Source organism: Hypanus sabinus, chromosome 8 (assembly GCF_030144855.1).
Source record: "Hypanus sabinus isolate sHypSab1 chromosome 8, sHypSab1.hap1, whole genome shotgun sequence".
Taxonomy (NCBI): Eukaryota; Metazoa; Chordata; class Chondrichthyes; order Myliobatiformes; family Dasyatidae; genus Hypanus; species Hypanus sabinus.
In genome coordinates, this window is record NC_082713.1 from 50403968 (window position 1) to 50429459 (window position 25492).

General features: G+C 42.9%; 1 long non-coding RNA gene across 1 annotated transcript; it reads right to left on the reverse strand.

Annotated features, from left to right (window-relative positions):
* Positions 1 to 1544: 1544 nt before the first annotated feature.
* On the reverse strand, positions 1545 to 24447 carry LOC132397734 (uncharacterized). Its single transcript, XR_009513428.1, has 3 exons — positions 24042 to 24447; positions 22039 to 22260; positions 1545 to 2135 (listed from the first exon to the last, which is right to left on the reverse strand). It is a non-coding gene; the product is annotated as an uncharacterized LOC132397734 (long non-coding RNA).
* Positions 24448 to 25492: the final 1045 nt, after the last annotated feature.

A 25492-nucleotide genomic window follows, 5' to 3' on the forward strand; every position in this document is an offset into this window, starting at 1 on the left:
TTGCCCTTTGCTCTTCCCTACCCTGCCCTCTTACCTCTTTTCCTCACCTGCCTATCATCTCTCCCTGGTGCTCCTTCTCCTTTCTTTTTTCACTTTCTTCTCCTGTCAGATTCATTCTTCTCCAGTCCTTTGCTCTTTCCACTTATCACCTTCCAGCTGCTTACTTCATCCCCCCTCTGCTACCCAACTGGCTTCACCTATCTCCTTCTAGCTTGACCTTCTCCCCTCCCCCACCTTCCTTTTCTGGATTCTTCCCTCTTCCTTTCCAGTCTTGATGAAGGCTCTTGGCCTGAAATGCTGTATTTTCATTTGGTTCCATTGATGCTGTCTGACCTGCTAAGTTTTGTCAGCTTTCTGTGTGTGTTTCTGAGCCTGGCTCTGTGGCTCAGAAGGGAAGGGGGTGAGAAGAGGGAAGTTGCAGTGAATTGCACGTTAAGCTCCCTAATCAAATCAGGTTTATTACACAACACCCAATCCAGAACAGCTGATCTCCAAGTGGGCTCAACCACAAGCTGCTCTAAAAAGCCATTTTGTAGGCATTCCACAAATTCAAATAGATTAGGACTTTATTTCTCAGAGTGTAGTAGGCTTTTTCCACTGAGATTGTGTGAGACTAGAGCTGGAGGTCATGGGCAAGGTTGAAGGGTGAAGTATTTAAGGGGAACAGGAGAGAGAACTTTACTCAGAGGGCAGTATGAGTGTGGAACAAGCTGGCAGAGGAAGTGGTAAATGTAGATTCGATTTCAACATTGAAGAGAAATTTGGATAGGTACATGCATGGGAGGTTTATGGAGAAACATGGTCTGGGTGCAGGTCAATGGGACAAGGTAGTCTGGCACAGTCTAGATGGCCTGAAGGGCCTGTTTCTTTGACAATATGACTCTATGAAGCCTTGAAGCCTTTGCAAGATTAACTTATTGAAACATATGAGACAATTTGATAGAGTAAATGCTGAGAGAATTATTCCTCTGAGAAGGGAATCTAGATAGGAGGTCGCCTATTTAAGACTGAGATAAGGAGGAATTACTTCTCTCAAGAGATTATGAATGTTTGAAATACTCTATCTCAAAACGTTGTGTAGGGTGAAACACTTTAGTATATGCAATGCTGAGAGAAATATTTATACTTGAAGTAAATAAGGGCTTTTGAGGATCAGAGTGGAAGGTGGAGCTGAGCCCAAGATCAGATCAAACACAGCCTGAAGTATGGCGTACTCCTGCTCATCTCACGTTCTTATGGTCTTTTTGGCCTTTTGTTTGAGAATCGCTGGTACCAGATTTTAAGTTGAAAGAAGTGGAAAATATAAAAATCTACCATTAAAACTTATTATGAATTGAATTTAAGTTTTCAATATAGTATAGGTAATTACTCATATTACACGATAAGTAGCTATAATAAATGGTACACCATGAAAGTGGAAAGGAAAACTGAGCAGAATTTTGGAGCTCTGCGTCTCAGAGATCCTGAGAATGAGAAATAATAGAAGACCCCATGATTCTTGATCATTCTAATTCAGCAGAATGGCAACAGTAGAGACATTAATATCAAGTCAAGTCACTTTTTATTGTCATTTCGACCATAACTGCTGGCACAGTACACAGTGAAAACGAGACAATGTTTTTCAGGACCATGGTACTACATGAAACAGTACAAAAACTACACTGAACTACATAAAAACAACACAGAAAAAAAAACTACACTAGACTACAGACCTACCCAGGACTGCATAAAGTGCACAAAACAGAGCTGGCATTACAATAAGTAATAAACAAGACAATAGGCACAGTAGAGGGCAAGTAAGTTGGTGTCAGTCCAGGCTCTGGGTATTGAGGAGCCTGATAGCTTGGGGGAAGAAACTGTTACAGAGTCTGGTCCTGAGAGCCCGAATGCTTTGGTGCCTTTTCCCAGACGGCAGGAGGGAGAAGGGTTTGTATGAAGGGTGCATGGGGTCCTTCATAATCCTGTTTGCTTTGTGGATGCAACGTGTGGTGTAAGTGTCTGTAATGGCGGGTAGAGAGACCCCGATGATCTTCTCAGCTGACCTCACTATCCACTGCAGGGTCTTGCAATCCGAGATGGTACAATTTCCAAACCAGGCAGTGATGCAGCTGCTCAGGATGCTCTCAATACAACCCCTGTAGAATGTGATGAAGATATGGTCTGTCATCATAAAAATGAACTATTCTCATTGAGAGAAACAAATATATTCTCATTGACTCTTGAAGTATTTCCACATTCCTGATTATGATTGATAGAGTAAACATAAAAGAAGATCCCTAGATACTGATCTTACCTGGCTAGGGAGATAATGATTATGGAATTCACTTTAGTGGCACCCATTGTCCTGTGGTTCAGGTACCACACTGATTCCAATATGCTGACTCATGTGGGCCTGCGTGTTTGCAATGTGAACTCTGCCAGCTGCCATTCTTGCAAGATTGTTTGTGCCTGAATGAGCAACCCTGCCAGAAATATGTAGAATAAATGAAGAGTTGAATGATTTCCACTGGCAGTTGCTATTATTTTACAAGAATTTCATGTTTACTTAAAAATTATTTATATAGAGTAAGTCTACAGGGAGTGGTGTGGTAGGTACTGATGGGTGTTGTCTCAGCTTCAAATCAGTTACTCCCTGACACGGAAGTATTTGTAGATATTGCCTTGGAGAATAGCAAGTCTGTGAGAGAGAGCAGGACATGTGATAGAAGGAAAGCTACAGGGTAAGGAGGAGTGGGAGAAGCACTTCAAGCAGGAAGGTATTGTTATCCACGATACCAACAGAGCAATGTTTCAACCTGCATATCTACGCTTCACTAAAGACGTCCACATTGAAATGTGCTAGGTCACTTGGCACTCTACTTTTAGGCACCAGAATCCTTTCAGGCTGCAAAAGGAAATATTAGCAACACCTCAGGATTTGGCGCCTACGGAAGACCTGCGAATCACAGCATTTCAAGACTGAAAAGTACATTTTCTTCTGTCATAAGTCTTGGAGATGGAGGAACTTTATGCCTTCTGAAAGACTGTCATTTTGCTGGGTGCCATTGGCAGCACATGGAGGCTGACATACATTATCTGATGGTCAACTGTAAGCAGAAGGCATTCCTCGCTCTCAGCATTCATCTGATATATGATCAAAGGTACTGCATCATACAGCTGACTCCCAGTTTCCTGACAGAACTCATGATGTCTTCATTGTGGAGCTGTCAGCTGTGTGTGACTCATTTCAGCAGGTGTGATAAACCAAACATTGGCCACTAGGTGACACACATCTGCTGACAAATTTCCTTTTAATTCTTTTACATGTCATGTAGGCAGCATTCACAGAAAAAGAGAGAAAAACATAACCTATTCTGAATTGCAGTGGCATTTTGCAAGCACCTCTGTACAGTAGGAATCCATAACTGTGTTAGCTGCATTATTTCCTTGCAAGACAAAAATCTTAGCTTCAGCTGTGGAATAAAGATGCTGGGTAATTTCATCTTGTGCTACAATTGATTTGAGATATTGGTCATTGTGGCTGGCTACTACTTTTGTTCTGGGAATGATAGAGTCCAATCTCCATGCAAATCCTGCTTAAGGTTTCAGCTGGAGTTCCCCATGATTATTGACATTACCTGTAGATTGATGTTGCCATGTTTGGCAAGCTTGGCAATTATCTAGTAGGCATTTCATCACATAGGTGACATCTTCAATGTGCAGGTGTTGGTGTTTCCCTCTGGGAGTGGTCACGTTTATATAGCCCCTGTTCACTTGCCACGGTCCTGATTGGTTTTCCCTTCAGTTGACCTTTGTATTTTATTGGCTCATGTTTCTTTGGCTCTCAGGGGTTCGTAGATGGTGTTGATTTCGATATATTTTTACGAGTTATCAGAAGAGGACCATGCTTCTAAAAGTTCTCATGCCTGCCTCGTGTTTGTTTGCACCAGACCCTCTATGGTGTCCCAGTTAAAGTGGTGACCTTCTTGGTCTTCATGTACTGAGATCAGCAACAATGGATCAAATCTCCAGACCACTGACCTCAGAACATGAAGACCCAATAGGACACCACTTTATCTGGGTCACCATGGAGGTTCTGGAGCAGGCAAATGAGAATTATAAATGTGAGCACTCCCAGAGAGAAACACCAACAACTTCACAGTGAAGATGCCACCTCGACTGGTGATGAAATATCTGCAGGCTAATTGCCAAACTCGGCAAACACCACAATAAATTAGCTGCAGTTTTCCAGGAGATTTGTGCCAGGCATTACATTGTGCACACACAATACTTTTCTTTTGTCCGCTTCCCTTGTCAAGTGCAGAATGCTTTGGCAAAAACATCTTTAGTCCAAATCTTATGCAGAACTCATTTTGTATTCTTGTCCAACAACAAACTCTCACTTCTGCTAACCTTTCTCTAATATCGTCTTCAATGAATAAAATCTATTGTCCTATCACATCAGACCTTACTGCCAATCTAGTAAGTAGATGGCAACCAGTTTTAGTCTATAAGTTGGTGCCTCAGTCTTCACGGTGGAAGTCACTAGCAGTGTGCCAGAGGTTTGTAAGTATCAGGGAGCAGGAGTGAGTGCCATTGCTATTACAAAGCAAAAAGTGAAAGGTAAGTCACCTGGGCCAGATGGATTACATCCCAGAGTCCTGAGAGAGGTTGCTGAAGAGATAATGAAAGCATTGGTCATGATCTTTCAACTGTGGCTGACAAAAGAAGTCAAAGCTAATGTTTAAGCAAAAGAGAGGGCATACAACTAAGCAAAAATTAGTATGAAGATAGAGGATGGGAAGCTTTTAAAGCACTACAGAGAGCAACTAAAAGAATCATTAGAAGGGAAAAAATCAAATATGAAAGCAATATCCAGATGGATAGTAAAAGCTTGTTCAAGTATGTATAAAATAAAAGAGGCCGGAGAAATAATAATGGGGACCAAGGAGATGGCAGATGAACTGAATGAGTATTTTGCATCATCCTTCACTGTGTGCCAGATGTTGAAGGGTGTGAAGGAGGAGAAGTGGGTGCAGTTACTATTATAAGGGAGAAGGTGCTCAAAAAGTTGAAAAGACCTTAGTGGTTGGGGAGATGTCGGAGTCAATTGTTAAAGATGAGATTATGGAGTACTTAGTGACACAGGACAAGATAGGTCAAAGTCAGCATAGTTTCCTTAAGGGAAAATTTTGCCTGATGAACCTGTTGGAATTCTTTGAGGAGATTACACATAGGTAGATAAAGGGGATGCAGTAGATTTTATATATTTGTACTTTTAGAAGGCCTTTGACAAGGTGTCATACAGGAGGCTGCTTACCAAGTTAATAGACCATGGTATTACAGGAATGTTACTGGCATGGTTAGAAAATTGGTAGGAGGCAATGAATGGGAATAAAAAGATCTTTTTCTGGTTGGCTACCAGTAACTAGTGGTATTCTGCAGGGGTCAGAGTGGGGAATGGTTATTTTTATGTTGTATATCAATAATTTAGGTGATGGAATGGATGGCATTGTTGCCAAGTTTGAAGAAGAGGCTGAAGCTTAGTTATGATGGCGGTAAATGATGACTCCTTCCCTTACGTCTTTGGAAACAGCTCTATTTCCATCTTTGATATCTCTGTTTTTCCCTTTCAGGTTCTTTTGAAGACCCTGACCTGGAGTTACATGCTGACTTTGGTTCTTTGTGGGAATGGGATCTGCTCTCGTGGTTTCAAGACTGGCCATTATTCAAATTGCCAAGGATGTGGCCTATCTCACCTCTGGAGGTCTGGGCTCTCATGGCTCTGGAGATGGGAAGATCAAAGGTCAGTGTCCTGGCAGGAAATTGGTGTGACATGAGAGTCAGAAGATCTTGGGAAGAGTTTGGGAAAAGTGATGCAATGGACTTTTAACATCGTAAACCAGTGGGTTGTTTGTTACGTCTCCCTTCTCGCTGTGAAGCAGAGACATCTCTTTCTCCCTTATTGGGGGGAGAGAGAGCCTGTGGTATGTCAAATACTGGGTGAATGAATAGTCTTTGGGGTACTGCAAGACCGTGTCTTTGCTCAGTGGTAGGTGACGAGGCTCTTTTTTTGCTGGTTAAGGGGGTGGATCATTGCCTTTCTGCTGCTTCATATGCAGGAGGGAGGGCTGGGGGACTTTGAGGTTCTAAGATTTAATTGTCATTCATTCTTTGGGGGCACTCTTCTGTTTTTGTAGATGGTTGCGAAGAAAAAGCATTTCAGAATGTATATTGTATACATTTCTCTGACATTAAATGTAGTTTAGAAACCTTTGATACAAAAATTGGTGGAGGGGCAGTAAGTGTTGAGGAAACAGGCAGGCTGCAGAAGGACTTAGATTAGGAGAATGGGCAAGAAAGTGGCAAATGAAATTCAATGTTGGAAGGTGCATGATCATGCTCTTTGGTAGTAGAAATAATTGTGTAGACTAGTTTCTAAATGGGGAGTCCTTGTGCAGAACACTCTAAAGATTAACTTTCAGATAGAGTTGGTGGTAAGAAAGGCAAATGCAATGTTAGTGTTCATTTTAAGAGGTCTAGAATACTCATTGTTGAGGCCTCACCTTGAGTATTGTGAACAGTTCTGGGCCCCTCATCTATGAAAAGATGTGCTGGCATTGGAGAGGGTTCAGAGGAGGTTCTCAAGGATGATTCCGGGAATGAAAGGGTTATCATACAAGGAATATTTGATAGCTCCAAATCTGTACTTGTTGGAATTTAGAAAGAAAGGTGGATCTCATTGAATCCTTTTTAATGTTGAAAGGCCTAGACCAGTGGTTCCCAACGTGGGGCGTATGCCCCACAGGGGGGTAATTTGGTTTTTAAGGGGGGCAATTCGAGAATGAGTTATTAACAGTGAATTTTTTCTAGTAAGTATGTGTGTGTGCCAGTTAATACATATGTGTATATACAGTATGCATACATAAAAATACTTGTGTGTATGTACATGTGTAATTGCGTATGTACTGTATATATAGTGTATCACCATAATTACAACCATCAAATGGCTTTCATAATTAAATTAATGAATTGACTGATGTAGGAAGGAACGAATGAACAAGTCCAAACGCGTAAGAAACTCGTACGAGGTCGCGCCAATGCTGCTTTTTGCAGTAGCTTTCGGTTCTTGGTGGTGTGAAGGTGTGTACATTGCATCATCTCTTTTAAACGGTGTATCTGTCTTTGTACGCTGTAGAAACGAATCAGCATTGTTTTATGTATTTATTATTATTATTATAATTATTATTTTAATATCACTTAATATTCTTTTTTTTACAATTTCTTAGTAATTTCTTCCTCAGAACTTTAACAGTCCTTTGGTTCTTTTATTTTTCTCTTTCATGAATGCCATGTTCTTTGGAAGCTTGTTTAAACCAAGTTAATGGTCTTTTAGGCTTCCTCCAGGTGAATAGGAGTTCACTTTTTGAATAATAAGAATTATATATCACCACAGGGGGCATCAGGATTTTAGAGGTGATTAGGTGGGGCATGGCCAAAAAAATGGTTGGGAACCACTGGCCTAGACAGAGTGGATGGGGAAAGGATGTTTCCCATAGTGGGGGAATCTGGGACAAGAGAGCACAGCCTCAGGATAGAGGGGCATCCACTTCAAACAGAGATGCTGAGAAATTTCTTTCACTAGAGGATGGTGATTTTGTGAAATTTATTACCATACACAGCTGTGGAGGCCAGGTCGTTGGGTATACTTAAGGCAGGGCTTGATAGCTTCTTCATTGGACACAGCATCAAAGGTTATGGGGAGACAGCCAGGGAGTGGGACTGAGGAGGGGAGAAAAGGATCAGCCATGATTGAATGGTGGAACTGGCTTGATGGGCTAAATGGCCTAATTCTTCTCCTATGTCTTATGATGTTATAGTTAGCCTAACCTCAGTTGTTGGAAAAGTGTTGGAGTCTATTATTAAGGATGAGATTTCGGGGTTCTTGGAGACTAATGATAAAATAAGTCAAAGTTAGGATGGTTTCTGTAAAGGGAAATCTTGTCTGACAAATCTGTTAGAGTTCTTCAACAAAGTAACAAGCAGAGTGACAAGAGAGATGTAGTGGATGTCATTTATTTGGATTTTCAGAAGGCATCTGATGAGGTGTCATACATGAGACTGCCTAACAAGATAGAATGCTATGGTATTGCAGGGAAGATACTGGTATGGATAGAGGAATGGCTGACTGGCAGGAGACAGCGCGTGGGAATAAAGGGGGCCTTTTCTGGTTGGCTGCCAGTGACTAGTGGTGTTCTGCAGGAGTCAATATTGGAACTACTACTTTTCAGATTCAGATTCAGCTTATTGTCATTTAGAAACCACAAATGCAATGCAGTTAAAAAAATGAGACAACGTTCCTCCAGAATGATATCACAAAAGCATATGACAAAACAGACTACACTAGAAAATCCACATAACGTTTGGCAATCCCCAACCCAATTCATGTTGTTTGTCAATGATTTGGATAATGAAATTGCTGATGATACGAAGATAGGTGGAGGGGTAGGTAGGGCTGAGGAAGAAATGCGATTGCAGCAGGACTTAGACAAATTGGAAGAATGGGCAAAAAGTGGCAGATGGAACAGTGTTGGGAAATGTATGATAATATATTTTGGTAAAAGGAAGAATAGTGCAGACTATTATCTAAATGGGAAGAAGGTTCAAACATCAGAGGTGCAGGGGGACTTGGGAGTCCTCATGCAAGAACACAAGAAGTTTAATTGACAGGTTGAGTTTGTGATAAAGAAGGCAAATGCAATGTTGACATGTATCTCAAGGAGAATCAAACATAAAAGCAAAGGGTTAATGTTGAGTCTTTATAAGACACTAGTCAGGCCGCACTTGTCAATAGTTTTGGGTCCCGAATCTCAGAAAGGATGTGTTATCATTGGGAAGAATCCAAAGGAGGTTCACAAGGATGATTCTGGGAATGAAGGAGTTAAAATAAGGGGAGTGTTTGGCAGCTTCGTGCCTGAATTCACTGGGATTTAGAAGAATGTGGGAGAATCTTATTGAAACATACCAAATGTTAAAAGGATTAAATAGGCTGGATGTGGAGATGATATTTCCTGTACAGGGGTTATTCAGAACTGGAGAGCACAGCCTTAAAACTGAGGGGTGACATTTTGGAACAGAGGCAAGAAGGACATTTTTTAGATCGAGACCAGTGAATCTGTAGAATGCTCTGCCACAGACTGCAGTGGAAGCCAAGCCCATGGTTATATTTAAGGCAGAAGTTGATAGCTTCCTGATCAGTCAGGGCATCAAATGATATGGCAAGAAAGCAAGTGTATGGGGTTGAGCGGGATTCGGGATCAGATATGATGGAATTGACCTAATTCTGCTCCTGTGCCTTAGTCTTATGGCCTGAGAGTATAGAACAGATATGAGCAAGGATCCTTAATCATTTCTACTCCCCCCTTGTCAGGCCATGCTTCTCATTTATGTGAAAGGAGTAGGGCTGGTGTAAGAACTATGAGGAAAAGGAAAAGCTGGAGCTGGGTCCTCGTAAGATGAAGAAATTGTAGTTTATCCCAGAGGCTGATGTCCTAATAAAGATTTGGTCATAATCCATTGATTTAGCTGGTCAAACATTATCAGGCAGTTATCAGACTCTGCAATGGACTTTTGTATGATATAATGGACTCCTGATCTTATAGTCTACCTTGTTATGATCTTGCAATTTATTGTTTCCCTGCATTGCACTTTCTCGGTAGCTTTAATATATAAACCAATATGGATAGAGGGCATTCCATTGCATTCATGGGTTTCTCTTTTATGGGGGAATGGTGGCAATTCCACAAGAAAGAATAAAATGTCTTAATGAGTAGCACATATAGAGTCATAGATTCATGAAAACCCACAGCACAGAAACAGACCCGTCAGCCCATGTAGTTCATGCCAAACTGTTATTCTGTCCAATGAACCCAGACTATAGCCCTCCAACCCTCTCCCATCTATGTATCAATCCAAATTTCTCTTAAATGTTGAAATCAAACCAGCATCCTCTCCGTCTACTAACAGCTCGTTCTGCACTCTCACCACCCTCTGAGTGAAGAAGTCCCCCCTCATGTTCCTCTTAAACATTTCACCTAGTCTCTCCCAACCTCTATCTATACCTGTCAATAATTTTGTATACCTCTATAAACTCTCCCTTCATTCTCCTAAGCTCTAGGGAATAAAGTACTAACCTATTCAACCATCCCTTATCATTCAGGTATTCAAGCCATGACGAAATCTTTGTAAATTTTCTCTACTCCCTTTACCCTTATATCTTTTCTATAGGTAGGTGACAAATCCTGCACACAAAGCTGCAAATTAGACCTCACCAATGTTCTAAACAACTTCAAAATAACTACAGTACTCAATTCTTTGATTTATGAAGACCAATGTGCCAGAAGTTCTCTTTACCATCCAATCAACCTGTGATGCCACTTTCAAAGCATTATGGATGCATATTCCAAGATCTCTCTGTCCTACCATGCTCCATAATGCCCCATTGTTCAGTGTGGAAGTCCTACTCTGGTTTGGCCTCTGTGGTGAACTACTTGTACCTGTCTGGACACGCCCCCCCCCCCCCCCCCCCCGCTGACTGCTCCTGTGGTTCCTCCCACAGACCCCTGTATAAAGGCAATTGGAGGCACTGCTCCTCCCTCAATCTCCAGGATGTTGTATGGTGGTCTCTTGCTGCTGATTGCTCTCTTCCAGCAAATAAAAGCCTATATCTCGCCTCACGTCTCCGAGAGTTATTGATGGTGCATCAGCCTCCCACAGTGCAACATTTCATACTCGTCTACATTGTATGGGTCTACCTTTTTTCAGCCTATTTTTCTATCTGGTCCAGATCCTTTGAAAACTTTGATAGCCTTCATCGATGTTCATTATATCCCTAATCTTGGTGTTATCTGCAAATTTGCTGATCTAATTTACCACACTGTCATCCAGATTGTTGATATAGATGCTAAACAACAATGGACCTAGCACCAATATCTGCGACACTAGTCACAGGCCTTCACTCAAAGAAGCAAACATATGCTACCACTCTCTGATTTCAACTGGAAAGCCAATGTCTTTCTTATTACAATTTATCCAGTTTGCTACTTCATCCTGCATGCCAAGTGACTGAAGCTTCTTGATCAACCACTCATGCAGGACCTTGTCAAGAGCCTTGAAAAAGTTTCATCCACAACCTTTCCTTCATAAACTTTCCTGGTAACTTCCTTGAATAACTCTGAGATTGGTTAGACATGACCTACTACACACAAAGCCATGCTGACTATCCCTAATCAGTCCGTCTATCCAAACACTAACATACCTGGTCCCTTAGAATAACTTACCATCTACTGATGTCACGCTCACCCACCTATACTCTTCCAAATTACTCTTAGAGCCTTTCATAAACAATGGAAAAATATTAGCTATCTTCCAATCCTTCAGCACCTCACCCATGGCTAAGGACATTTTAAGTCCTTTTAAGACATTTTAAGTAACTCTCTTAGGGCCCCTGCTACTTCTGTACTAGCCTCCTATAAGTTCCAAAGGAAATCCCCAGGTCTGGGGAGTTATCCACCGTAATTTGCCTCAAGACAGCAAACACATCCTCCTCAGTTATCTGTCTACAGTCTGTAGAAACATCTGTACATCATGTATCCATCTCCAGAGTAAATATAGATACAAAAATCCATTTAATATCTTCCCCATCTTTTTCAGCTCCATCAATAGATAGCCACTCTGAGCTTCAAAAGGACAAACTTCACTGCTTGTTATTCTCTTGCTCTTAAAACAGAGCACATGGGAATCCACTTCACCTTCTCTGCTAGAGCAACCTCGAGCTTTCTTTTAGCCCTCCTGATTTCCTCCTTCAGTGTTCTCTTGCACTCAAGCAAGGCTCAATACCTCTGGAAAACCAAAGCTTCCTAAGCCTGTTAACCTTGTCTTTTATGTTGGCAGGAGCACTCTCAAAAAATTTCAGATTTGAAGGCCTCCCACTTACCAAGCAGATCATTGCCAAAAGACAACCTGACCCAATCCATATTCACCAGGTCCTTTCTGATTCCACCAAAATTGATCTTTCTCCAGTTGATTATCTCAACAAAAAGACCAGACCTATCCTTCTCTATAGTGGTAAGTGTTCCCTTCACTCACTTCTACCTCCTGCCTTTTCTCATTCCCTAATAGGAGACCCACTATCACACTCTTTCTTGTTAGTACCTCTAGGCATTGATTAAGGAAACTTTCCTGAACACAATTGACGAACTCTATCCCATCCAGCTCTTTACAGTATGGCAGTCTGAATCAATATGTAGAAAGTTAAAATTGCCTACTATCACAAACTTCTGTGTCTTGCAACTGTCTGTAATCTCTCTACAAATTTACTCCATTAAATCTCAATGACTATCAGGTTGGTCTATAACATAATACCATTAATGTGGTCAGCCCTTTCTTATGCCTTAGTTCCACACTTACAGCCTCCGTAGATGAGCTCTCCAGTCTATCCTGTTTGAATACACCCATGACGTTTTCCCTGACTAGTAATGCCAATGGTTTCCTTTAATTTCTTCCTCTCTATCATGTTTAAATATCAGAACACCCTACCACTGAGCTGACAGTCCTGCTACAATATCCTAATACTATGTGCTGATCCATGCCTTAAGCTCATCCACTTTCCTACAATATTCCTTGCATTGAAATAGATGCACTCAGGACATTAGCTGCACCATGCTCAAGCTTTTGATTCCTGATTTTGTATGTAGGCTTAACAACTTCTTTTCCCACACTCACTCCACTATCTGCTCTGGTGCTCTGTTTCCCCATCACCCAGTAACTCTAGTTTACATCACCAACCCTCCCCCCCCCCCCCCCCCCGCAGCATTAATAAACCTTTCTCCGAGGATATTAGGTCTCCTTCCAGTTCAGGTGCAGAACATCGTGCTTACACAGGTCTTACCTTCCCTGGAAGAGTGCATAGCAGTGCAAAAATCTGAAGCCCTCCATCCTGCACCATCTCCTTCGTCATGTATTAAATGGTATGATCTTCCTCTTTCTGGCTTCACTAGCAAGTGGCACCAGTAGCAGTCCTGAGATCACAACACTGGGGGTCCTGCCCTTTAACCCCCCCGAGCTCACTTTGCAGGACCTCATCACCCTTCCCACAATGAGTGTGAGTTGAATGGCCAACAGTGATCGTATGCTGTGAGCTGTGAGTACACAAGGAGGAATGTGTGAAGGTGGACTGTGTAAAATCAGGCATATCCTTGCTGAGTCATGAATATTGCCACTCTGGATCATTGAGCATAGTTCAAAACAAATGGTATCCTTTGGTGGGATCTGTTTTTGATGTGTAACTCAATTGGATGGTTTTCCACAATTGACTGATGTCCTTCCTATGACTTAATCCTTATTCTGACGTTCTTCCGCTTGCTCAAAGTACAGTCTCGTTTGTTTACAGGGTTCCACCTCACCATAATCCTGTAAAGTCGATAAGGAAATCTCCACCACCAACGTGCTTTAACTGTTTTAAGCCCTGCTCTGTGGTTAAGATACTGCCAATAGCCTTCGATCCCCAGAGGTTAAGGAGAGGTTAAGATCGGGGCATGACTGCGCAAGCACATGAACATCAACCAGTGAGAAGAGCGAGAAAAATTTAAAAGGAGACAGCTTTATAGGGAGGGCGTCAGACTAGAAAGAGACAGAGTAGGAAGGCTTTGGCTCAACTGGGCTTTGGCTATAAAGGGTCACGGTGAGGTAGGTTATCTGTGTAGAATACAGACAGGAAGTATGTGTGTGAGGCCAGTTCTCTTTGCTCGGAGTCAGATGTGGGAAGTCCGGGAGACTCCCAGCCTCCTGAACGACCACATCTGCACCAGGTGCATTGAGCTGCAGCTTCTTAGGGACTGCGTTAGGGAACTGGAGATGCAACTCAATGACCTTCGCCTGGTCAGGGAGAGCGAGGAGGTGATAGGGAGGTGTTACCCCGGGGCCTGGAGAGACAGATAAGTGGGTAACAATCAGGAGAGGGAAGAGCAGGAGTCAGAGGCTAGAGAGTACCCCTGTGGCTGTACTTTATAATAAGTACTCCTGCTTGAGTACTGTCAGGGGGACGGCCTACCTGGGGGAAGCAACAATGGCCGTGCCTCTGGCACAGATTCTGGCCCTGTGGCTCAGAAGGGTAGGGAAAGGAAGAGGATGGCAGCAGTGATAGGGGACTCTATAGTTAGGGGTCAGACAGACAATTCTGTGGACACAGGAAGGAAGCACAGATGGTGGTTTGCCTCCCAGGTACCAGGGTCTGGGATGTTTCTGTTCGCACCCATGATATCCTGAAGTGGGAAGGAGAACAGCCAGAGGTCGTGGTACATATTGGTACCAATGACATAGGCAGGAAAAAGGAGGAGGTCCTGAAAGCAGACTACAGGGAGTTAGGAAGGAAATTGAGAAGAAATTCCACAAAGGTAGTAATCTCGAGATTATTGCCTGTGCCACGTGACAGTGAGTATAGGAATAGAGTCAGGTGGAGGAAAATGTATGGCTGAGGGATTGAAGCAGGGGGCAGGGATTCAGATTTCTGGATCATTTCTGGATCACTTCTGGGGCAGGAATGACCTGTACAAAAAGGACAGTTTGCACTTGAATCACAGGGGGACCAATAGCCTGGTGGGGAGGTTTGCGAAGGCTATTGGGGAGAGTTTAAACTAGGATTGCTGGGCGGTAGGAACAAAATTCAAGATACGGAGGAAGAGGTGGTTGGCTCACAAATTGAGGAAACTTGGAAACAGTGTGAGAGGGAGGATAGGCAGGTGATAGAGAAGGGACGTGCTCAGACTTTCTACGTCTTGCATATGTCTATGCAAGGAGTTTTATGAACAAAGAGGATGAGCTTAGAGCTTGGATCAGTACTTGGAGCTATGATGTTCTGGCCATTACAGAGATATGGATGGCTCAGGGTCAGGAATGGTTACTTTGAGTACTTTTAGATGTTTCAGAAAGGATAGGGAGGGAGGCAAAAGAGGTGGGGGTGTGATACTGTCACGGCTGCAGAAAAGGATGAAGACATAGAGGGATTGTCTATGGAGTCTCTGTGGGTGGAAGGTAGGAACAGGAAGGGGTCAATAACTCTACAGAGTGTTTTTTATAGACTACCCAATAGTATCAGGGATATTGAGAAGCAGATAGGGAGACAGATTCTGAAAAGGTGTAATAATAACAGGGTTGTCGTGGTGGGAGATTTTAATTTCCCAAATATTGATTGGCATCTCCCTGGAGCAAGGAGTTTAGATGGGGTGGAGTTTGTTAGATGTGTTTAAGAATGTTTCCTGACACAATATGTAGATAAGCCTACAAAAGGAGAGGCTGTAATTGATCTGGTATTGGAAAATGAACCTGGTCAGGAGTCAGATCTCTCTGTGGGACAGCATTTTGATCATAATTCTATCTCCTTTACCATAGCACTGGAGAGGGATAGGAACAGACAAGACAGGAAAGTGTTTAATTGGAGTAAGGGGAAATATGAGGTTATCAGGAAGGAACTTGGAAGCATAAATTGGGAACAGATGTTCTCAGGGAAATGTATGGAAGAAATGTGGCAAACATTGAGGGTATATTTGCATGGAGTTCTGCATAGGTACGTTCCAATGAGACAGGGAAAGGACAGTGGAGTACAGGAACCATGATGTACAAAGGCTATTGTAAATCTCGTCAAGAAGAAAAGAAGAGGTTACAAAATGTTCAATAAACTAGATAATGATAGAGATCTAGAAGATTGTAAGGCACTTATAAGGAAAGAGCTTAAGAAAGAAATTAGGAGAGCCAGAAGGGGCTAAGAGAAGGCCTTGGTGGACAGGATTAAGGAAAACCCCCAGGCATTCTACAAGTATGTGAAGAACAAGAGGATAAGATGTGAGAGAATAGGACCAATCAAGTGTGACAGTGGAAAATTGTGTATGGAACTGGTGAAGATAGCAGAGGTACTTAATGAGTACTTTGCTTCAGTTTTCACTATGGAAAAGGATCTTGGAGATTGTAGAGATGACTTACAGCAGAATGAAAAGTTTGAGCATGTAGCTATTAAGAAAGAGGATGTGTAAAGCATCATGTCGGATAAGTCACCAGGACCAGACGAGATGTACCCCAGGCTACAGTGGGAGGAGATTGCTGAGCATCTGACAATGATCTTTGCATCATCAATGATGACGGGAGAGATTTCAGAGGGCTGCGGATGTTGTTCCATTATTCAAGAAAGGGTGCAGAGATAGCTCAGGAAGTTATAGACCAGTGAGTCTTACTTCAGTGGTACGTTTCTATGAGGAAATCAGTCAGGTGGAGTACTCTGGGTTACTAGTATTAGACTCTCTGACAAAATGCAAGTGTAAGCAGTAGATGAGCTTAGGATCAGGCTAAGCTGTGACACACACTGTAAATTAAGTATTTTGTAACACTCAAAGTCTTAGCTAATAGAATATCTCAGCAAAGCACAAACAGTCAATTGATGCTCAAATAAGAACAATACATTCAAGGGAGCTTGGAGAAAGACAAGAAAATAAAAGATGAGATGAGAAGGAATCACTGATCTTCTTTCGATGTGTAACACAATTGGATTGTTTTGACTGATGCCCTTTCCATGACTTTAATCCTTATTCTGACATTCTTCTGCTTGCTCCAAGTACAGTCAAGAACAACGTACAGTACACACGTCCTTCTCATCTTCAGGATGCTTCTACTGAATTCAATTCTAAAACATATCCATATTTTGTTGGCAAATCCACTTTAAGAACAAGAGGTTCTAACAACTTTTATTTGGAAGAATACTGACACAGAGGGTTCACAGGGCGTTGAAAAGTAGACGTTGCAAAATAGGATACGCTGGAAGTTTTGGAAAGCATTAGGATAGATAAGTCCCCTGGGCTAGTTAGGATATACCCCAAGTTACTACAGGAAGAGATTGTTATGCATTTGATGGAGTAGTGGCTATCAGTGGGTAGTGGCAGAGGACTAGATGTGGCAAATGTTACTCCACTGTTCAAGAAAGGGATTAGGGATAACCCTGGGAACTATAGATCAATGAGTCTTACTTCAGAGATAGGCAAATTATTAAAGATTCTTAGAAACAGGACTTATAAGCAACTAGAGAATCACAGTCTGATTAGGGATAGCCAGCATGGCTTTAAGAGGAGCAGGTCATATTTCACGAGCCTGATTAAATTATTTAAGGATATGATAAAGCACATTGATAAAGGAAGAGGAGTGGATGTAGTATATATGGATTTTAACAAAGTGCTTGTTAAGGTTCCCCATAGTAGGCTCATTCAAAAAGTCAGGAAGCATGGGATCCAGGGGAACTTGGCTGCATCGATACACAATTGGCTTGCCCACAGAAAGCAGAGGGTGATAGTAGGTGGACCATTTTCTACCTGGAGGTCGGTGACCAGTGGTGTTCTGCTATGATCTGTTCTGGGACCTCTGCTCTTGGTGCTTTTTGTAAATGACAGATGAGGAAGTGGAAGGATGTGTTAGTAAGTTTGCAGATAACATGAAGGTTGGTGGAGTTATGGATAGTGTGGAGGGTTGTTGTAGATTGCAGTGGGATACTGGCAGGATGCAGAACTGTGCGAGAAAGTGGCAGATGAAGGTTGTTCCAGAAAAGTGAGAAGTGTTTCCTTTTGGCAGTTCAAATATGAAGACAGAGATTAGGGTTAATGGCAGGATTGTTAGCAGTGTGAAAGAACAGAGGATCCACATACATAGATCCATCAAAGTTACAGCACAAGTTGATAGGGCGGTTAAGAAGGTGTTTTCAGCTTCATGCAAGGTGATATTGCAGCTCTATAAAACCCTGGTTGGATCACACTTGGAATATTGTGTTCAGCTCTGGTCACCGGGAGGCTATGGAAGCTTTAGAGAGGGTGCAGAGGAGATTTACGAGGATGCTGCCTGGACTAGAGGGCATATCTTACAAAGATAGGCTGAACGAGCTAAGGCTTTTCTCTTTGGAGTGAAGCAGGATGAGAGATGATTTGACAGAGGTATACACAATAAGAAGCATAGATTGAACGGACAGCCAAAGGTTGTTTCCCAGGTTGGAAATGACTAATACAAAGGAACATAGTTGTAATATGATTGGAGGAAAGTATAGGGGGTATGTCAGAGTAAAGTTCTTTACACAGAGAATGGCGGGTTCGTCGAAAGCCCTGCCAGGGGTGGTGGTAGAGTCAGATACATTAGGAGCATTTAGGAAATGCATAGAGGATAGAAAACCGGAGAGCTATGCAGGAGAGAAGGGTTAGACTGATCGTAGAGCATGTTAATAAGTCGGCACAACATTGTGGACTGAAGGGACTGTAGTGCTCTGTAATGTTCTGTGTTCTAACTATAAGGCCAGGTTACATAAACTTTTTCTATAATTTTGTCTTGCATTCTTTTGAGTTTAAAAGACTGAAAGTTTACCTTATTGCTGTTATTAAAATTGTAGAAGGATTCAAGAGTGTACCTATAGAGAAGCTACCACTTCTTGTGTAGGAATCCAGAACAAGAGAATTCTACCATAAAATTAAAAAGAATTCAGCCACTTAGGCTGTATTGGATATTTTAGTTAGGTGAACAATTCAAACAACATGAAAAAGCAGTGAAATAGGCTTGAGATACGGATCAGCCATTCATTATCTGATTGTATGGGATAACAGACACAAGCAACCTGCCCATGTTCCTAGAAAGCTTGCCTTCATTTTAAAAGATTGACATCTTTCACTACCACATTGAAATAAAATTCTGAAGTAAATTTCTTTTGCTACTGTAAAGATGCATACACCGGGATTGTAGATTTAAGGCATAGAATGTGACTAGATCTCAGCATTTTCGGAAGTCAGTGTGCTACTTACTGAAACAACTCCAGATAAATGGAGGAAAATATGGAAGAGCGAAAAGAAGTAACATTGGATTTCCAGCATGCTACTAACATCAGACCTGAGGTACTGCAGAAACAGTATCACACATGGTATTACTTATTCTGAAGATGTAAACCAGCCTCTTCAGAACCAAATTTTTGCCAGGACTCTGGAGGTAGTAGGTCCAATAGACAGAGAGTCTGATTAGTGATCAGATAAGTTGTCAGAGATTGGGGAATCAGTGTGTAAGATGGAGTATCAATGAATAATAAGACCTTAAGACATAGGAGCAGAATTAGGCCATTCAGCCCATTTAGTTGTCTCCACCATTCCATCATGGCTGATCCTGTATCCCACTCAACTCCATACACCTGCCTTCTTGCCATATCGTTTGATGCCATGACTGATCAGGAAATGATCAACTTCTGCCTTAAATATATGTGAAGACTTGGCCTGCACTGCAGTCTGTGGCAGATCATTCAAAAGACTTACTACTCTCAGGCTTAAACGAATCCTCTTTACCTCTGTTCTAAAGCGTTGCTTCTCAATTTAGAAGCTGTGTCCTCTAGATCTGGATACCCCCACCACAGGAAACATCCTCTCCACATCCACCCTATCTAGTCCTTTCAACATTCCGTAGGATTCAATGAGATCCCCCGCACCACTTTGTTCTAAATTCCAGTGACTACAGGCTCAAAGCTGCCAAACTCTTCTCATATGTTAAGCCCTTCATTCCCAGAATCATCCTTGTGAACCTCCTCTGGACTCTGTCCAATGACAACACATCCTTTCTGAGATATGGGGCCTAGAACTGTTGACAATACTCCAAGTGCAACCTGACTGGTGTCTTACAAAGGCTCAGCATTATCTCTTTGCTTTTATATTCTGTTCCCCTTGAAATAAATGCTAACATTACATTTGCCTTCTTTAGCACTGACTCAACCTGTAAATTAACCTTCTGGGAGTCTTGCGTGTGGACTCCTAAGTCCCTCTGCACCTCTGATGTTTGAAACTTCTTCCCATTTAGATAACAGTCTGCACTATTGTTCCTTTTACCAAAATACATTATCGTACATTTCCTAACACTGCATTCCATCTGCCGCTTTTTTGCCCATTCTTCCAATTTGTCTAAGTCCTGCTGCAATCTCATTGCTTCCTCAGAACAATCTACTCCTCCACCTATCTTCGTATCATCAGCAGACTTTGCCACAAAGCCATCAATTCCATTATCCAAATCATTGACCAACAATGTGAAAAGTAGCGGTCCCAATACTAACCTTTGAGGAACACCACTAATCACTGGCAGCCAACCAGAAAAGGACCCCTTTATTGCCACTCACAGCCATTCCTCTAGCCATGCTAGTATCTTTCCTGTATTGCCATGGGATTTTACCTTGTTAAGCAACCTTATGTGTGGCACCTGTTGTGTGCATACATCTACTGATGCCTCTGGACACATCATCAGTGATGTCCCTGGAAACATCTGGTGTTTCAGGTCTTTAAACATCATACACCCTCCTCCAGGTGACCCAGCCGGGGCTGATCAGACCCCAGCTTGTGTCCAGATTTCTTGCTACCTTTGACTCCATGACTCCCCTCTTTTGAGCCACAACCACCTTGAGGCCCTCTCTGCCGCATCGGTGGTACTGCGGATGGCTCTCCTCTTCCTCTCTCCCTCGATGCCCAAATTGCTGTAGGCTCTGGCTAAGGAACGGGCTGCGAATCCCCTACAACCAACCTCCACTGGGAGACACCTCACTCTCCATCCAGCCTGCTGGCAGTTGCTGACCAGTCCTGCGTACTTCGAGAGCTTCCTTTCAAAGGCCTCTGCCAAGCGATCTTCCCATGGGACTGTCAGCTCCAGCATCACCACCTGCTTTGTAGACTGAGACACAAGGACAATGTCTGGTCACAGGATGGTGGCTGCGATATGGTTGGGGAACCTCAGCTGCCTTTCGAGGTCCACTGACAGCTGCCAGTCCCTTGCAGAGGTCAGGATTCCTGCAGATGTTCTTTTGGTGGGTATTGGCTGCTCCCCAGCTCTGACAAAGGCAATGGTCTGCTTGGAGGGTCGGGACCACTTCGCCCACTCCACTCCTGCGCTGATGGCTTCAGCGATGGTCTTCAGGACCTGACCATGCCTCCATCGGTACCGTCCCTCACCAAGTGCCCTTGTGCAGCCGCTGAGGATGTGCTCCAGGGTTCCTCACTTGGAACACAGTGGGCACGCTGATGACTCTGCTTTGCCCCATGTGTGCAGGTTTGATGAACTTGGAAGCACATCGTACTCTGCCTGGATGAGAAATTGGATGTGGTGTGGCTCGGCTTTCCAAAGCTCAGCCCAGGTCACTTTCCTCTCCACCACATTCTCCCATCTTGTCCAAGCTCCCTGTTGCTTCATTCCCACCACCTTGCAGGTTCTCGTCTCCTCCAATGCTGCTCTCACCTCCTCCTGAACTAGGCGGCACCTTTCCTTCCCTCTGATGGTGTCCATTTGGGGAGTTGGAAAGGATCCGAGCCCAGCTCAGCCTCGTGTGGCCACTCCCACCAGCCTCCTGTGACACAGCCTTTCCTCAGCTTCCTCTGCCCTCCACTTCCTGCCAGTCCTCACCTGGATCCCTGTTCTAGCCACCCTCGGATCACTTGAGTCCCTGTACTGTATCACTTCTCTGGCTCTTGTAACTTTGAATTCCTCCTCCAGGGATTTGAAGGGCAGTTGCAGTTTTTCAAATGTCTTCTGAAAATCCAAGTAAGTGATATTCACCGCCTCTCCATGTCCACCCTGTTTGTTACTTCCTTCAACAACTCTAACAGATTTGTCAGGCAAGATTTCCCTTTACAGAAAATATGCTGACTTTGACTTATTCTTGACATAATACTGGTGCTATTGTGGGATTTAAGAACTAGATTGATTACCATTGATGGAATTGTTCTAATTCAGGCCATAGGATGGGGGTGACGAAATATTGTGGATATCATCTCTTTCATCATAGGTCATAGGGGGTCATGGATGTCAACCAATTTAGGATTAGAGACCAGATCCTGGAGAAGGTCAAGGGTGAGGCCAGAGGTTATTATCAGTAACCGGTTGAAGGGTCAGTGGGGAGACAGGCAGTTAAGAATTAGTATGTGTTGGGGGGGGGGGGAGGTTTAAAAGGATAACATGCAATACAGGACTTACTTTTGTGAGAGCTCAGTCCTGCACCTCTTTAGGAAGCTCTCTTTGTCCCAGAAATATTCACTGAAGGCCACTCCTGAAAGCTTGGTCTATGTTCTCCATTATTGATGAGATTTGATGCTATGTCTGGTGCTTTGCTCACATTTCTGGAGTGACTTGGCCTGAGCTGACAATGTTGTTATTATGCTTCACTCGATGTTCAGTCGCTTGGCACTGAAATCATCTCTAGACACATGTGAGTGAAAAATAGAAAAATGCATTAAATAGAAAAAGGAAGATGACTATTTGGCTGCTGCGTGAACTTTGGAGAAATCTGCATCAAAAATTGCAGGTGTTATTTGTTTTTGATATTTTAAAAGAAACTCCATTTTTAGGAACAATTACTGGCATGTGAATGGAATGTAGGAAATTAAAGCTTCAGTGAGGTTTCAGTGTTTCAAACCTACTGAGAACCTTGGCAGTGATGAAAGAAGGAATTTGGACACAGTGCAGTCAGTTTTGTCTGCTTAACAGAAAAATAATAATTAACCCTGAACCTGTATATAATTGCTCAGGCCTTGAAATTCTACTCAGTGCCTTTGTGGACTTCTGTTTACTTCATGAGCAATGACTTTTTAGAATTTGTAGCGGGTCTATGCTTGTGATGTGCACATGCAGACAGACTAGTGGGCATGCTCAGAGACATTAAATGATGTGCAATACAACTTTGCACATCATGCAATTCTTTTAAGTTCATATGAGGACAACGAAAAGGCACAGAACTTGCACACTAAAGAGAAACTTCTCCAGAATATTGAAACTTCCTTTTGTATGGCCTCCGTTGGTTGTGGTCAACCATGGGTACTGAGCCCCTGGTAGTCACTGGGAGCGGCTTCTCCAGGGCACAAGCCAGGGCAGAGTTGTGGTGAACTACATATACCTGTCTGGACATGCCCCCTGCTGACTGCTCCTGTGGCTCCTCCCACAGCCCCCTGTATAAAGGCGATCAAGGCCTGAGCCCAGCCTCTCTGTCTCCAGGATGTAGTATGGTGGTCACTCACTGCTTGTTCCTTCTTCCAGTCAATAAAAGCCGATATCTCACCTTTATGTCTCAGAGAGATGGTGCATCAAGAGTTGATATGGAGATCCGTCTGTTGCCCATGCAGTGGGACCCCCCTCTCCATGCTGATGACAGGTCTAAAGGAACGACGGAAGTCGGTACCGTTCGGTGCCAGCAGCCTCGCAGGAGTTGCCGTGCCGGTGCTGGGTACAGCAGTCAGCCGCCTTCAGGACTCCGACTCCGGATTTTTCCTCGGGGTTTACTCCCAAAGCCTTTCCCATGAGCGGGTATAACCGCAAGGCAGCGGAGGTTTGAAATTGGAGCTTTCCCTCCCCTAGATGAGCTACCATCCATGGTGAACAAGCCCCATCTGCATGGAGCAACAGGTTTTAAAGCGCCAGTGACCCGCCTTTGCCCCTTCTCCTGTCAGTGAGAACAGCTTCGCCGGGCATAAGCACTAAGCCACACATGAAGGCCAGGAGTTGGACTTAGTTGTCAGAGGCTGTTTGAGACGCACGCCATGAAGAGCATCTATTTAGCAAATCCTTTAGTACTAGTTAAAGAGGGTTGATCTTACTTTGATCATTTTCATCAAGTCAGAGTTCTACACACCTTTCAGGTTGGTTTGCCTTTTAGTGCTTTCCTTATTGTTCAATAATTCAATAGGTTTGATTTAACATCAGAGAAATGTATACAATGTGCATCCTGAAATTATTTTTCTTCGCAAACATCCATGAAAACAGAGGAGTGCCCCAAAGAATGAATGACAGTTAAATGTTAGAACCCCAAAGCCCCCCAGTTCCCCCCACCCACACACAAGCAGCAGCAAAGCAATGATCCCCCCTCCCCCACCAGCAGAAAAGCATCCGCACCCCCCACCGAGCACTCAAGCGTGCAGAAAAACATCAATAAAGCCACAGACTTGCAGTACCCCAAAGACTACTCGTTCACCCAGTATTTGACATACCACAGGCTCTCTCTCTCCCTAATAAGGGAAAAAGATTTGTCTCCGTTTCACGGCAAGAGGGCAGTCAGAACAAAACAACTCGCCGATTTATAGTGTTAAAAGTCTGTTGCGTCGCTTTTTTCGTGCTCTGTGTCCAAAGAACTCAGGTCTCTGGGCACAGAGCCAGCAGCCAGCTCACTGCTTAAGATCTTCTGCCTCCCACAACACACCAGGTTTCTGTGGCGGCACTAACTTCCAATCTTTCCACCTCCAGAGCCTGGAAAATCTGGCACCCTAAAAGCGCTAGTTTTCTAGGCCACATACTTGACTTATCGAAAAACAGCCAGTTGTGAGACCTTGAGAGTGGGTCCCATTTCCACAAAGAGTCAAAGTTCACAGCCATCAATGCATTCTCTTACTATCAACAACCTGCTTCATCCTCTGACCAACTTCACAGGTGCTATGCAATTACACCAAGTCTTTCCATCCTGTTCTTCAATTTCCTTTTTTCTCCAATCGAGTAGTGTTTTGTTTGAACATTACATTAGTATCTACTACAGATATAGCACATACAAAATTCATTTGTAATGCAGACACTAATTAACCACCTACTTAGATGGATAAAAGTTGGACACCATCAGGTTCAGGAACAGTTATTACTCCTCAACCATCGGGTTCTTGAACCAGAAGGGATAACTTCAGTCAACTTCACTCACCCCAACATTGAACTGCTCCCACAACCTATGGACTCAATTTCACGGACTCTTCATTTCATGTTTTTGATATTTACTCCTTATTTAATTCTGATTAATTTGTTTGCTTTTTTAATCTTTTTGTATTTGCACAGTTTGTTATTTTTTGCACACTGGTTGTTTGTCCATCTTGTTATGTGTTATTTCATTGATTCCTTTGTGTATCTTTGTATTTACAGTGAATGCCTGCAAGAAAATAAATGTCAGACATATGGTGACATATAAGTACTTTGATAATAAGCTTGCTTTGAACTTTGAACTCTGAACTTTGGACATCAAGAATGTGTGATTTTCTTTACCCATCCTTCCAATATATAGTTCACCTGAAACCAGCTTGCTAAAGAACAAAGCTGCCCAAGTGTTTCTGCACAAAAACTAGATGGATTTAACTTGCATTTGAAAATAGAATTACCAATTTACAATTATTGTATTTATAAATATTTGTTCTGTGATCTGAGATTTGCAGAGTGAGCTTCAAAACTTTCCTATATTTCCAAAATTAGCTACTGTGGACTGTTATTTCTGATTTGTATTGATACAGCTACTTAGCACTAATGCTTTTTATTTGCGCATTTACTTATTAGCTACAGATCAGTGAGTAACATCAAACATGAAAACTAACTCAGTGTCAATACATTTACTGCACTGGAGGAGTAGCATGGTTCTGTCAGACAGCAGAACAAATGTTATTAAAAGCTGTATTCTAGGAATCGAATCCCT